Genomic DNA, 14,664 nt, shown 5'->3' with positions numbered 1-14,664 from the left:
CGGCGTGTTCGCACACTCCACGTGCAGAGCCCGCCAGGAAGCTGGCACTGCGCTAATCACAGGCAGTGAGACATTTCCCGATCTCTGCAGCCGCACATCGGGACAATGTCTCACTGCCTGTGATTAGCGCAGCGCTGCGCCGACTTCCTGGCGGGCTCTGCACATGGGCTGTGCGAACACGCGGGAGGTCATCCCTACGTGTGATGATATCATGTCACTATGGACCAAAATCTCTGAGGAATGTTTCCAACACCTTGTTGAATCTATTCCATGAAGAATAAAGGCAAAAGGGGGTCCAACCTGGTACTAGCAAGGGGTACCTAATAAAGTGGCCGGTGAGTGAAAATAAACTACCATTTTAAAGTTGAACTCCAGATATGGATTGGTCCAATGTAAGCTTGTGCCATACCTGGGGGATTCCTGTGGTGGAAGATGGAAATCAGTGTAGAGGGCACCACAAATCCAGCTATCTGTGCTATCTTCCAGGTCCCATGGCAAGCAGCTGCCCTGCTGCATCGTGATCTCAGGGGGTCACTAGGCTCAGCATGGGCACCATTGACAGAACGCCTTGTATTTTTTATTAAATGCAAAGTGTCCCCTGATTGGGCAAGGTGAAGAGTAAGGATGAGCTCAGGTGTGTTTGCATGCTCCAAGTGCAGAGCCCGCCAGGAAGTTGGCACAGCGCTGCGCTAATCACAGGCAGTGAGACATTGCCCTGATGTGCGGCTGCAGAGATCAGGAAATGCCTCCCTGCGATTAGCACAGCGCTGTGCCAACTTCCTGGCGGGCTCTGCACAAGGAGCATGTGAACACGTCTGAGCTCATCCTTAGTGAAGAGGCAGGGAAGTGACATCACAATCTCCACCTCATTCAATCAGAGATTGTAAGCTCTTCTGAGCAGGGCCCTCTTAATCCTCTTGTATTTAATTGTATTGTAACTGTATTGTCTCCCTTTTATATTGTAAAGCGCTGCGTAAATTGCTGGCGCTATATAAATCCTGAATAATAATAATAATAATAATGCCTTGCAAAGGCAAGTTCTGTGAATGGCAAACGTGCTGAGCAAGCGACCTCCTGTGATCACTATGCAGCAAGGCAGCCGCTCACCATGGGACCCAGAAAACATCAGAGATCACTGTAGTAGTTGACACTACTACAGGGATTTCCACCTTCCAAGGGGATCCCACAAGTATAGAACATTTATACATTGAGCCAAGCTGGAGCAACTAAATGTGCTATAGGTTCAGCTTTAATAAATCCAGGCACACATCATGCAGCAAGCAGACTCCATGCAATAAAAATTGTAATAAACATCTCTCTGATACCTTTCTGAAGAAGTAGTGCCAGCAGTGTGCCAGTGTGTCAGTACAGAGGGGGGGAACAGACATGGATGACAAGCAAGTGCCGTGACGTCATGTGTGGCGGAAGCAATCCTTCCAGCACTATGTCTCCAAGCAGAGCTAGGAGAGGAGACATATTTGAAATGCTTAATACATAGGCTAAACCTATATATTTGTCTACAACAAAATGGCCGACGCTAAGCAAACCAACGACAGCGTTGTAAAACACAATAGAGTACTGTGTGTCCCTAGTGCTGAGACAGAGCCGGGCCGAGCGTAAGCGCCGATTGGCTGTGCGGCGTGAGCATTTCCGCTATTGGTTGGCGGAAGTTTCATTCGAACGACGTGTTAGGGAACAAAGCACGTCAGCTTGGTTGGCAATGTTCCGCTCTCCTTGAGAGATGGATTCCAGATGGAGAGGATGCACTGTAATATGAAAGTGAAAGATTTGTTAGCTCCCGTTTCTTGTGAAATACCAGAGTTATCTCATTTATATTTGTAAGTGGGTGAAGGAAGCCAATTTTAATTGCTATTGCAGAAAAGGCAAAATTTCCACGCATCTTTCTCTCTGGGACCTCTCTCATACACCTAAACCGAGCGCGTGCGTTACGTCTGATTATATGACCTCATTTTCATTAGTGATGTCAAGAGAAGGTCTCTGAGGGTGCTTATCATTTACATGGAGTAACCACTTGGCAATTCTTAGAATTTTTAGAAAAATCAGCTTTTTTCCTCCTATAGATTACTTTTTTTAAAGCTTTAAAATATTTAAAGCGGTTGTATAGTCATTTTTGGGACTTTTACCTACAGGAAAGCCTATAACAAGGCTTACCTGTAGGTAAAAAAAATATCTCCTAAACCTGTATGGTTTAGGAGATATTCCCCTCGCAATGCGCCGCTAACTGCAGCGGCGCATGCGCACAGGGGATTCTTGGCTGGAAGCCCGGCAGACGCCGGACCCTGCCAGGAAGAAATCTCCCACGTGTGTGAGCGGGAGTGACGATATCGTGGCTCTGGCCACTCACAGCGCCGGAGCCGCGATATCCGGAATAAACGCTGAGGGAACATGTCAGCTCCCTCGGCGTGGATCAGGCCAGATGTCGTGGCCTCGTTCTAAGGTAAGTATTTCATAATGAGCTAGTATGCGGTGCATACTAGCTCATTATGCCTTTTCCTTTGCAGGTGAGCAAAAAAAACAACAACACATCAGCGGGTTTACAACCGCTTTAACCACTTGCTTACTGGGCACTTAACACCCTTCCTGCCCAGACCAATTTTCAGCTTTCGGTGCTCTCACACTTTGAATGACAATTACTCAGTCATGCAACACTGTACCCAAATGAATTTTTTGTCCTTTTTTTCCCACAAATAGAGCTTTCTTTTGGTGGTATTTGATCACCTCTGGGGTTTTTATTTTTTGCGCTATAAATGAAAAAAGACCGAAAATGTTGAAAAAAAAACGCATATTTCTTTGTTTCTGTGACAGAATTATGCAAATTATTAATTTTTCTTCATAAATTTTGGCCACAATTTATACTGCTACATATCTTTGGTAAAAATAACCCAAATTAGTGGATATTATTTGGTCTTTGTGAAAGTTAGAGAGTCTACAAGCTGTGGTGCGAATTGCACAAAATTGATCACATCTGATGTACTGGTGGCCTATCTCGCTTCTTGTGACCCGAACAAGTCAGGAAAGTACAAATACCCCCCAAATGACCCCTTTTTGGAAAGTAGACATTCCAAGGTATTTAGTAAGAGGCATGGTGAGCTTTTTGATGTAATTTTTGTCAATTTTTTCCCACAATTCTTTGCAAAATTAAGATTTTTCATTTTTTTTTTTTCTCCACAAAATTGTCATTGTAATAGGTTATTTCTCTCACATGGCATGTGTATACCACAAATGACACCCCAAAATAAATTCTGCTACTCCTCCTGAGTATTACAATACCACATGTGTGGGACTTTTTCACAGCCTGGCCACATAGAGAGGCCCAACATGCAGGGAGCGCCATCATGTGTTCTAGGAACATAAATTACACATCTAACTTGTTGACTACCTATTACACTTTTGAAGCACCAGGATAATGACACGTGACACTGATGACAGATGGCACTGATACGTGGCAATGATGACACTTATACATGGCACTGATGACACGTGGCACTGATGACAGATGGCACTAATATGTGGCACCGATGACAGATGGCACTAATATGTGGCACTGATGACACGTGGCACTTATACGTGGCACTGATGACACATGGCACTTATACGTGCCACTGATGACAGATGGCACTAATACATGCCACTGATGACATGCCACACAGAACTTCCCCGATGCGCGCCCGCGGCGGCGCGCATTGTGAAAGTAGACATTAGGACGTCCAGGGACGGCCTCCCGGACGAAAGCGCCTGCTCTACGGCCGTCATTTGGCTATAGGGCGGGCACGAGGTGGTTAAGGGCTGGTTCCCACCACAAAAACACACCCCAGATCCGGTGCGGATGTATTTCTGCATGTGCGTTTCTAACACTTCCTTACACATTTTTTATTAGTTTCCGGATACATTTCCATACCTCCCAAAATATGGGAATGAGGGACACCTATCAGCAAAAGTATGCAGGCGTAGGATACACACCCTTAAAGGAGAATTGTACAAAAAAAAAAATAAGATTGGTTAAACCCACATGTGCTTTTTTTACCTCTGCTATTCCTTTATATTGGCTTTTGGAATTTACAAATGTAGAAATTTAGAAATCAGATGAAAGGTTTAGTGCTAGAAAACACTTTTTGATAGATAAAAAGTGCATTTTATATACATCTATATAGATCAGACCAAAATGAGGGACAAATGAGGAGGAATGAGGGACAGAGGGGCATTGCTCCAAATCAGGGACAGTCCCTCCAAATCAGACACAGTTGGGAGCTATGCATTCCAGATGCTTTTTTTTTTTTTTTTTTTTTTTTTTTTTTTTCATTGTACTGTGCCTGTTTGATGCATTCCAGTGCGGTATTCATTTTTGCAGCATGTTCTACTTTTTTTTCTGGGACTGGAACTACCAACACTGGTGTGAACTATGTCATTGGAAACGATATACCCTACTATCCATGTGTTTTTGACGCAGAAAAAAAAAACGCACTAGACTGCATGTGGTGTAAACTGGCCCTAAAAATTTTTTTTTTCTGAAAGCCGAGGTGCCTGGAGAATAAAGTGGTGGTAGTTGCAATTTATTATGTTGCACAATATTTGCGCAGGTTTTTTACCTTTTTGTATTCTATGCATGAAGGTAAAAAACCTTCTGTGTGCAGCTCCCCTGCGGCTACTTTCACACTGAGGTTGGGGGGGGGGGGCGTTAGCGGTATAGCTCCGCTGCTGTTATAGAGGCACTTTTCAGCTACTAGCGAGTCGCTTTTAACCCCCACTAAGGACCGTATAAAGGGTTAAAAGCGCAGCGGAAGAGCGATGTGTACAGCGCTCCCGCACCGCTCTAAAGATGCTGCTTGCAGGTCTTTTTCTAACATCCTGCAAGCGCACCGCTCCAGTGTGAAAGCACTCGGGCTCTCACACTGGGGCTGCAGGGGAGGCGTTTTTCAGATGCTTTACAGGCGCTATTTTTAGTGCAAAAGCACCTGGAAAAAAACGCCCCAGTGTGAAAGGGGTCTTATACTTACCTAAGTCTGATCTCGATCCAGGGACATGCATGAGACCCAAGGCTCTCACAGGTCTCTTCTTCCTGATTGGCTTAGATGCAGCAGCAGGAACCATTGGCTCCTGCTGCTGTCAATTACAGCCAGTAAGACGGGAATGGGGCTGAACCGCTCTCTCTCTTTGTCTTATGGATGCAGAGAGCCAGCTTGGGAGTGAGCACAGCAAGCAGCTTGTTTTGAGGGCACTTGGCAAGAGGGAGGGGCCCAGAGCTACCGGGGACTGAGAAGAGGAGGACATCGGCTGCTCTGTGCAAAACCACTACACAGAGCTGGTAAGTATAACAAGTTTTTTTGTTTTATATATATATATATATATATATATATATATATATATATATATATATATATATATATATATGTGTGTGTATATATAACATTTTTTTCTTTACTTTTCCTTTACTTTCCATTACTTTAAGCATTTTCCACAGTTAAAGAAATCTCTTACCGAGTATGCAACTTTATATTTTTTACATCTGTTTTATACCTATATGACTTTCCTGCATTCTGGGCATTCATCCCTGGGCACATACTACCCTAAACATTAGTACCACTGGGTGAATCATCCAGCCCTGTCTAGCTGCAGCAGCTTTCAGCCTCTCCTAGCCCCTGTACACACGGTCAGAGATTTCCACAACCAAATCCGTCGGATTTTGCCCCGTCAGATTTTGTCCGTCGGATCTTGTCCGAAACTGTTGCATACACACGGTCGGACAAAGTTGGCGAAAAATCCGATCTTTCAGAACGTGATGACGTAATTTCGTTACGATGGGACTACATTCAGGCTAGTAGCCAATAGCTTTGATGTAGGAATTTGATCTGAGCATGCGTGGCACTTGGTCCGATCAAAATTCTCTACACATGATCTCTCGATCGTCTCTCGGGTGCTGCCGCCGCCATCTTGGGTATGGGAATCAGGAAGTGGAGCCTTTCGGCTTCATTTCCCGGTTCCCTACTGCGCATGCGCGAGTCGCGATGCGCAATAAGGATGGTCCCGTGCCTCTGGGATCCATGTGTTTCCCAGCAGGCAGCGGGGGTCTTTCGGAAAGGGGCGTAATCTACGCCCCTTTCCGCAGATAGCTATGCCGGAAGTGGGTGCAGATATGCCTGCACCCCCCTCCCCCCTGAAAGGTGCCAATTGTGGCGCCGGAGGGGGGGAGGATTCCAATGAGCGGAAGGTCCACTTTAGGGTGGACCTCCGCTTTAACATACACTCTGCACCGCATCAGCGTGAACCCAGGCTTATCATTGTATTTGTTGTGGTTTTCAGGTTGTATCATGACAAGGAACCTCGGACAGATTAGCAGCATGAAGAATAATAAGGGACAGAATTCTTCCTTGAAGGAACACAAGTGTATTGTTTTCTTCACTCAGTAAGATTTCCTTTTATGTTTAAGATTACACAGACTGGAAATTCCAGCACCTTCACTCACTGAAATAAAGAATCATAAGCTGCTTACACAATCATTTAGAGCAGTTTTAAATGGTAACCCCAAAACAATTTTTTTTTATATATTGCAGTTTGCCAATCCTTAACCACTTTTGCTCCAGGAATATTTACCCCCCTTCATGACCACGCCATTTTTTAGCGATACGGCACTGTGCTACTTTAACTGACAATTGCACGGTCATGCAACAAATGAAATGTATGTTATTTTTCCCTACAAATAGAGCTTTCTTTTGGTGGTATTTGATCACCATTTATTTATTTTATTTTTTTTGCGCTATAAACGACAATTTAAAAACAAGATATATATTTTTTACTTTCTGTTATAACACATCCAATAAAAAAAATTTAAAAATCATTTTTTCCACAAATTTAGGCCAATATGTATTCTGCTACATATTTTTGGTAAACAAAAAAATCCCAATAATCGTATATTGATTGGTTTACGCAAACGTTATAGCGTCAAAACACTATATACCGTATTTATGGAATCTTTATTTATTTATTCTAGCAATAGCGATCAACAACTTATAGCGGGACTGCGATATTGCGACAAACAATCGGACACTAACTAAAAATTGAAAAATGCAGCTCTTAAAATTATTTTGTGTAAACAGTGATATTAAATATCAACAATACTAACAAATTGTGATATAAAATCCACCGAGTGAATATTAAACATCAAATGTCAACGAACTGACAAAAATACTGGAAAAATGAATATATATATATATATATATATATAAATATATATATATATATATATATAACAATGGAGCAACATTTATACATTTTCAAAAGTTTCTAGAAAATCCTCAAGATAGACACGTTGAAAAGGAGTAAAAGAGAATCTTGTGAAGAAACCGCCACCAATTGCATGAAGGCTTACCAGAAATAGTGGACTTAAAGGGGCATATTTTAAGTCAACCATGAAGCCATCAATGATCCGGATAGCCACGATCACATTAGGGACTATGAACGGCACTGGTCAGCAAGTTGTTCTCACAAACGGCAATTAGGTTCAGATAAGGAGAGCGATGACCAAAGAAGTTTCACACATTGAAACCAAGAAATTAAAAAAGTTCCACATGTGATATTCTCTGGGGAATATTTATTTAAAAAAAAAGGATAAAATTGAACACTCACATTTCTTGAAGAAATCAAAGGCTTATCGGACATAAGATGGCGCAATAGTGATGGCAGCACTTGACCTGGCGCGTTTCGTCTGAATAGACGCCATCTGGGGTGTTTTTGATTTAAAATTGGACACTAACTGACTCTTTTGACACTTTGCGGGAACCAGTGACACTAATACAGTGATCAGTGCTAAAAAAAAAGCACTGTCACTGTGCTAATGACACTGGCTGGGAAGAGGTTACTCATCTAGGGTGATGAAAGGGTTAACTGTGTGCCTAACCAGTGTTTTTGTGTACACGGTGTGGTGCCTTTACAAGAGGAAAAGGTGGATTATAATCCCTGCTTTGTAGGAACACAGAATCCATCCCTTACCTCCCAGTCAGAACGGCGATCTGCCTTTATCTACATGAGCAGATCCCTGTTCTGTGTTGTTTACCGCTGATTGCTGGTTGGTGTCCCGGAAGATGGAGCCCATTTATTTTATATGGACGCAAATCACACCGCAAAGTATCAGTTTCGGGTATCGGAACATTTTCATGAGTGAGAGAACTTGTGCAAATACTGGGCTTCGGCACCAGTATCAGTGCATCCCTACTTTAAACCACTAAAGACCATTTATCAACGTGCAGGAATGAGGAAACGACAAAAGGAATTAAGTATTAGTACCCTGGAGAAGAGCCCAACAGGAAAATAGAGAAGTCTGATCTTTAGATCAACAAGAAAACAACATTTAGGCTTGTCTAGGTAAGCCAAAGAAACAACCAGCTATAGAAATATGAAATCGTTGCAAAGACCTTGTCTTCCACCAGTGTCAAAGGCCAGTTAAAGCATATCTAAACTAAAAAACAAATATGTCCTTTCATTATGGTAGCTTCATTTGTTTTTTTCCAGGCTAAGAATATTTTCTGCAAGTTCAGAAAATAACTGTTGATCTAACCAGAAATTCATTGTTCTTTTTTAATCTCCTCAATGGAGACATCAATAAAAACTCTCTATGGGTCAAGTCTTCTGCCTTCACATGAGGAGCACCAATAATATCTGAATGGTAGTAGAGGGTTATATGAAGGTATTCATAGCCTAGGGTGCCACAATGAGTTTTTATTGCTTCTCTGGCTTTTGGCTAAGATCAAGTGTAGTATCTGTTCTTATCAGTTACCAGGAGGTGGCGCTTGCTTCCGTCCCTGTTCTACGGCGAGGTGGAGCAGGGGTGGCGGTTGCTATGCAAAACCTGCTGGTGTGATGGTTACCCGAAGCGGTTCGTAGCCGAAAGGGAAGCCTTCTGATGAGGATGGAGAACCACTGGTCGGTGCCAGGGGAGGGGATCCTGGCCTTCTGGCCTGGATTGGGGCAGCTTTAGCTCCGGTCAGTTTTTTGGGAGGGAACGTTTGTTCCCCTTTCTCCCACCAGGGGAACGGCCTGTACGTCCCGAATGTAATTAGGTAGGAGTGGTGGGAGCGAGGGTGAGGCCTGATGGCAAAGGGCTCTCACTAAGCTCCTGGATCTCCATGCCTTTCTGGCTGGGGTGGGGGCTGCTGTGGTCTGGGCTGGGGGGATCGGGGATGCAATTGTTGAAAAGCCTATGGTGATGTACCCCTGAAGTGGCAGTTCAGGGGTGCCTTACTTTCACTGTGATTTAATCACTTTGATGTCTGGCACCGTGGTCAGGTCACTATAATACACCTTTTTCACACCTGCCTCTTGGGCCGGGCCTTTTGGCTAGGACAGGAGGAATTTTTGATTCCTGGCCGGAGGTCCTGGTCATTGTGTTCTAACAATGGCCACCTTTTTCACTCTCCCTCTCCACTATCCCTTCCCCACTTGATTTATTTATTTTATTTCTGTGTGGTTTGTCACGTTTTATGTTTGTCACCTGCACGTTTGATGAGTAGGGTGTCGGTCCTCGGGCCAACCCTGAACGTCTTGTGGGAGGGTGGACATAGGCCTTCTGCCTTGGTTCGCGCTCTCTTTGGGGGGTCTCCCTTTGGGGGAGCCCCTACCCTAGTACCTGGGTGGGTCTGTTTCGGCAGACCTTCCGGAGAAAGGCGGTCGTCCGGCTTCGGCTGGATGGGCCATGTATTTGGTACCTCAGTCCCCGTCTGGAGCCTAACGCCCCGGGGGATCAGGGTAAGGTCCTTCCTTGTGGGGGACAGCAGACACCCGTTGCACATTTTTGTGTGTCACTCTTTATGTGTGTGCACTTTTTTTGGCACCGGGTGGAAGTTTTTGGGTGTGTTTTGCACGCCATAGGCTTTTGATTGTGGTGATTGTGGCATATGACGCAACCAGTTAACATGGTTACACTTATGTTTAAAGCAGCTGGAGTCAAGGTCTGGCAATTTTTACATTGTTACAACGTGTCATACCTGTGGGATCTCTGGGAAAGCTGAAATCACTGTACAGGTAGTCCCTGGTAGTCCCTGGATTACAAACAAAATAGGTTCTGTAGGTTTGTTATTAAGTTGAATTGGTATGTAAGTTGGCACAGGCCATAGGCGTGCGCAGCCTATTTGCATTAGGGTGTGCACCCCAAAGCTCAAACACACATACATTATATTGTCAAAAATATTGGGACGTTTGCAGGGACGTTGCTAGGTGGCAAAAAGACCAGGGGCTTCAGCCCGGCTTTTTTTTTGGCCTGGGTGGTGGGGACGTGTGACTTACTAAATAAACACACCTGCCTGACACTGACCATTACACTGACCTGCCTGACTTACACACACTGACCCCTGACCTGCCTGACCTACATACACTGACCATCACTGACCTACATACACTGACCACCACTGACCTACATACACTGACCACTGACCTACATACACTGACCTGCCTGACCTACATACACTGACCACTGATCTGCCTGACCTACATACACTGACCACTGACCTACATACACTGACCTACATACACTGACCTGCCTGACCTACATACACTGACCACTGACCTACATACACTGACCTACATACACTGACCTGCCTGACCTACATACACTGACCACTGATCTACCTGACCTACATACACTGACCACTGACCTGCCTGACCTACATACACTGACCACTGATCTACCTGACCTACATACACTGACCACTGACCTGCCTGACCTACATACACTGACCTACATACACTGACCTGCCTGACCTACATACACTGACCACTAACCTACATACACTTACCATCACTGACCTACATACACTGACCACTGACCTACATACACTGACCTGCCTGACCTACATACACTGACCACTGATCTGCCTGACCTACATACACTGATCTACATACACTGACCACTGACCTACATACACTGACCTGCCTGACCTACATACACTGACCTGCCTGACCTACATCCACTGACCACTGACCTACATCCACTGACCTACATACACTGACCATTGACCTACATACACTGACCTGCCTGACCTACATACACTGACCACTGACCTACATACACTGACCTGCCTGACCTACATCCACTGACCACTGACCTACATACACTGACCTGCCTGACCTACATACACTGACCACTGACCTACATACACTAACCACTGTCCTATATACACTTACCTACATACACTGACCACTGACCTACATACACTGACCTGCCTGACCTACATACACTGACCACTGACCTACATCCACTGACCACTGACCTACATACACTGACCACTAACCTGCCTGACCTACATCCACTGACCTGCCTGACCTACATCCACTGACCTACATACACACACTGACATACACTCTGTGTCTGACCTACCTCAGCTCAGTCGTGGTGTGTGGTCACAGCAGTCAGTCAATCACTGGTGAGAGGAGAGAAGAGCCGAGCCGAGCCACCCGCCCGAGCGGGGATGTAGCGTTCCCGCCTTCTGGAGCCTGCAGGCTAAGATGGAGGTCACGTCACACGTCCCACTCTAGAAGGCGGGACCATCGGCATTCGACCACTTTCGGTCACTTTCGGGCGCTCCTGGACGTTTGCCTTTACACGCACATGAACTAATGGCATCCAAGTCTTAGTCTGTAGGGTTAAATATTGAGTTGGCCCACCTTTTGCAGCTATAACAGCTTCAACTGTTCTGGGAAGGCTGTCCACAAGGTTTAGGAGTGTGTCTATAGGAATGTTTGACAATTCTTCCAGAAGCACATTTGTGAGGTCAGGCACTGATGTTGGACGAGAAGGCCTGGCTCGCAGTCTCCACTCAAATTCACCCCAAAGGTGTTCTATCGGGTTGAGGTCAGGCCAGTCAAGTCCTTCCACTCCAATTCGTACATCCATGTCTTTATGGACTTTGCTTTGTGCACTGGTCCAAATCATTTGGTGGGGGGGATTATGGTGTGGGGTTGTTTTTCAGGGGTTGGGCTTGACCCCCTAGTTCCAGTGAAGGGAACTCTTAAGGTGTCAGCATACCAAGACATTTTGGACAATTTTATGCTCCCAACTATGTGGGAACAGTTTGGGGATGGTCCCTTCCTGTTCAAACATGACTGTGCACCAGTGCACAAAGCAAGGTCCATACAGACATGGACTTAGCAGGGGTGGTGGAAAATTAACTTCAAATGCAATAATTCACATTATAACAATAACTAAAACATATAAAATTAAGTGTAACAATCTAAAACATTTAAATTCCAAAGTGCTATAATGAAGTAAACCTCCCAACTAAAAAGTTTTGCATTTGAAGTTAGTTTGTATTGCAATTATCTGTAGAGGGGTTTCCACCATCCCTGCTAATTTTCATTTGTTATGTCTTGTTTTCAGTGTGATGTGTATTATGTGATGTTACATATCACAGAGACCGGTATTGTGGTAATATTGAAGTTTTTTGAGATTTTCATACACTAGACTAGAGTGTTCAACCATTATTGTTAGGTTATTGATCAGTAATTTAGCACTGCACTTTTTTTTTGTGGTGTGGGAACACGTAACAATGCTTAGCTGTAGGCCTTTCACTGACACTTTTTTTATTTTACCTCCAGTCCTTTTTTTTGTAAATAGTAGTGTGGTGATTACCTATTGTACGAAAGATCAGCATGTGGCATTAATAAACATCAATGAATTTCATTTCTGCCCCCCTCCCCCCCATGGACAATGTTCCTGGCTGCGGAGTTCATCTCCTCATCCCTGCACTCAGTGTGCACTGATGGGCACTGATTAGCAGCACTGATTGGCAGCACTAATGGGCACTCATTAGCAGCACTGATTGCCACTAATAGGTGGCACTAATTGGCAGAAATGATGGGCACTGATTTGTAGCACTGATTGGCAGTGTTGATGGGCACTAAGTGGGAGCACTGATAGGTGGCACTGATAGGCAGCACTAACTGGCAGCACTGATTGGCACTGATAGGCAGCACCTATGGGCTTTGATTAGTAGCAACTTATGGGCACTGATTGGCACTGATGGACAGCACTGATGGGCTCTGATTGGCAACACTTATGGGCCCTGATAGGCAGCACTGATGGAAACTGATAGGCACTGATTGGACGAACTGATGGTCACTGATTGGCAGTATTGATTAGCACCGATGGGCAGCATTGATTGGCACTGATAGGCAGCATTGATTGGTATTGATTGGCAGCATTAATTGGCAACATTGCTTAGTACTGATAGGCAGCATTGGTTGGCACTGATTGGCAGCATTGATTGGCACTGATAGGCAGCACTGATTGGCACTGAATGGCAATGATAGGCAGCATTGATTGTCACTGATTGGCAGCATTGATTGCTACTGATAGGCAGCATTGGTTGGCACTGATTCAATTACTTTAATTGTAAGGGATGCATATATTTGAAAAGTAGTTTAGCCATGTTGAAGTCATATTTGTCTTTTGTACCTCTTCCATTTTATGTAGAATCGTCTGTGTTTACATATGCTGATAAGTCAGCATACCAGCAATTAAGCTAGAAGGCCATTCTGGCCACAGGAGTGTACAGCCAGTACTCTGTAAATATGTCTTATCAATCATTTGTTTTTCACAATGAAATGTCATTTTGTAATGAAAAAAGCTGCTCAGCTATTATTTTCTCCACAATGGAGTTTTTGCCTCTTTGGCCAGGACTACCTCCACCTAAGCGTGTGGAGGTTCCAGGTTAAAGGTGATAGCAGGTATGGTTAGTGATCAAAATATTGATCAAAAGAGAGGAAACTGTAATGGAAATTTGTAGGTTCTGTATATAATTGTATTCTATTTTATATGTATTGCACGATGCCCTCACTGTGCACACGGCACTAACAATGTTTTCAGTACATGTTTTGCATTCTTTCGAGTTCTGATTAGAATAAGCCTGCCTATGTAACGCCCCTTGTTACCATAAACGTACAATTGTAATATTAATGTGATACCTACGTAATCATGTGTATAAAAACCTTCACATGCGTCATAATAAAGGAGAACGGTTATTTGGAAAGATGCGGAGCGTATCTTTTGTGTCTGTTCCCTACTGCAGTAGTTATTAATTTGGAACCACTAATCAATATGAGGATAGGAGTTGCCTATCATCAAAATATCCATTTCATAGGCAACACTGATTGTCAGCACTGATAGGCAGCATTGATTGACACTGATTGGCAGCATTGATTGGCACTGATAGGCATGGCTACATTGATTGGCACTGATAGTCAGCATTGGTTGGCACATGGAACTGATTGGCACTGATAGGCAACATTGGTTGGCACTGATAGACAGCATTGGTTGGCACTGGTTGGCACTGATTGGCAGCAATGATTTGAACTGATAGGCAGCATTGGTTGGCATTAGTTGCCATTGATTGGCAGCATTGGTTGGCATTGATTGGTTGGCATTGATTGGCAGCGTTGTTGGCATTGATTAGCAGCATTGGTTGGCACTGATGGGCAGCATTGATTTGCACTGATAGGCATTGGTTGGCATTGATAGGTAGCACTGGTTGGTACTGATAGGCAGCATTGGTTGGCACTGATAGTCAGCATTGGTTGGCACTGGCAGGGGAGAGGAGTTTACATGCAGCAGACAGACTTGCCAAAGCCGCTCGGTGTGCAAAACTGTCAGCTAATGTAACT

General features: G+C 44.3%; 1 protein-coding gene and 1 pseudogene across 1 annotated transcript in view; one reads left to right on the top strand and one right to left on the bottom strand.

The window, feature by feature from the left end:
• SKIC2 (SKI2 subunit of superkiller complex) overlaps positions 1-1,446 on the bottom strand; it is a 121,534-nt gene extending 120,088 nt beyond the window's left edge. Inside the window, exon 1 of the mRNA XM_077483337.1 lies at positions 1,326-1,446. The gene's annotated coding sequence lies outside the window, so the exon portion shown is untranslated. The remainder of the gene's footprint in view (positions 1-1,325) is intronic.
• Positions 1,447-8,732: 7,286 nt separating this feature from the next.
• LOC143989593 (U2 spliceosomal RNA) lies at positions 8,733-8,912 on the top strand (annotated as a pseudogene).
• The last annotated feature ends 5,752 nt before the right edge of the window (positions 8,913-14,664 follow it).

The sequence above is a fragment of the Lithobates pipiens genome, unplaced genomic scaffold (assembly GCF_037356315.1).
Source record: "Lithobates pipiens isolate NorthernLeopardFrog02 unplaced genomic scaffold, aLitPip1_a1.2 Scaffold_1, whole genome shotgun sequence".
NCBI classification, from domain to species: Eukaryota; Metazoa; Chordata; class Amphibia; order Anura; family Ranidae; genus Lithobates; species Lithobates pipiens.
Note: the sequence above shows the minus strand (reverse complement) of the source record. Positions and strands in the feature narration are given on the sequence as shown.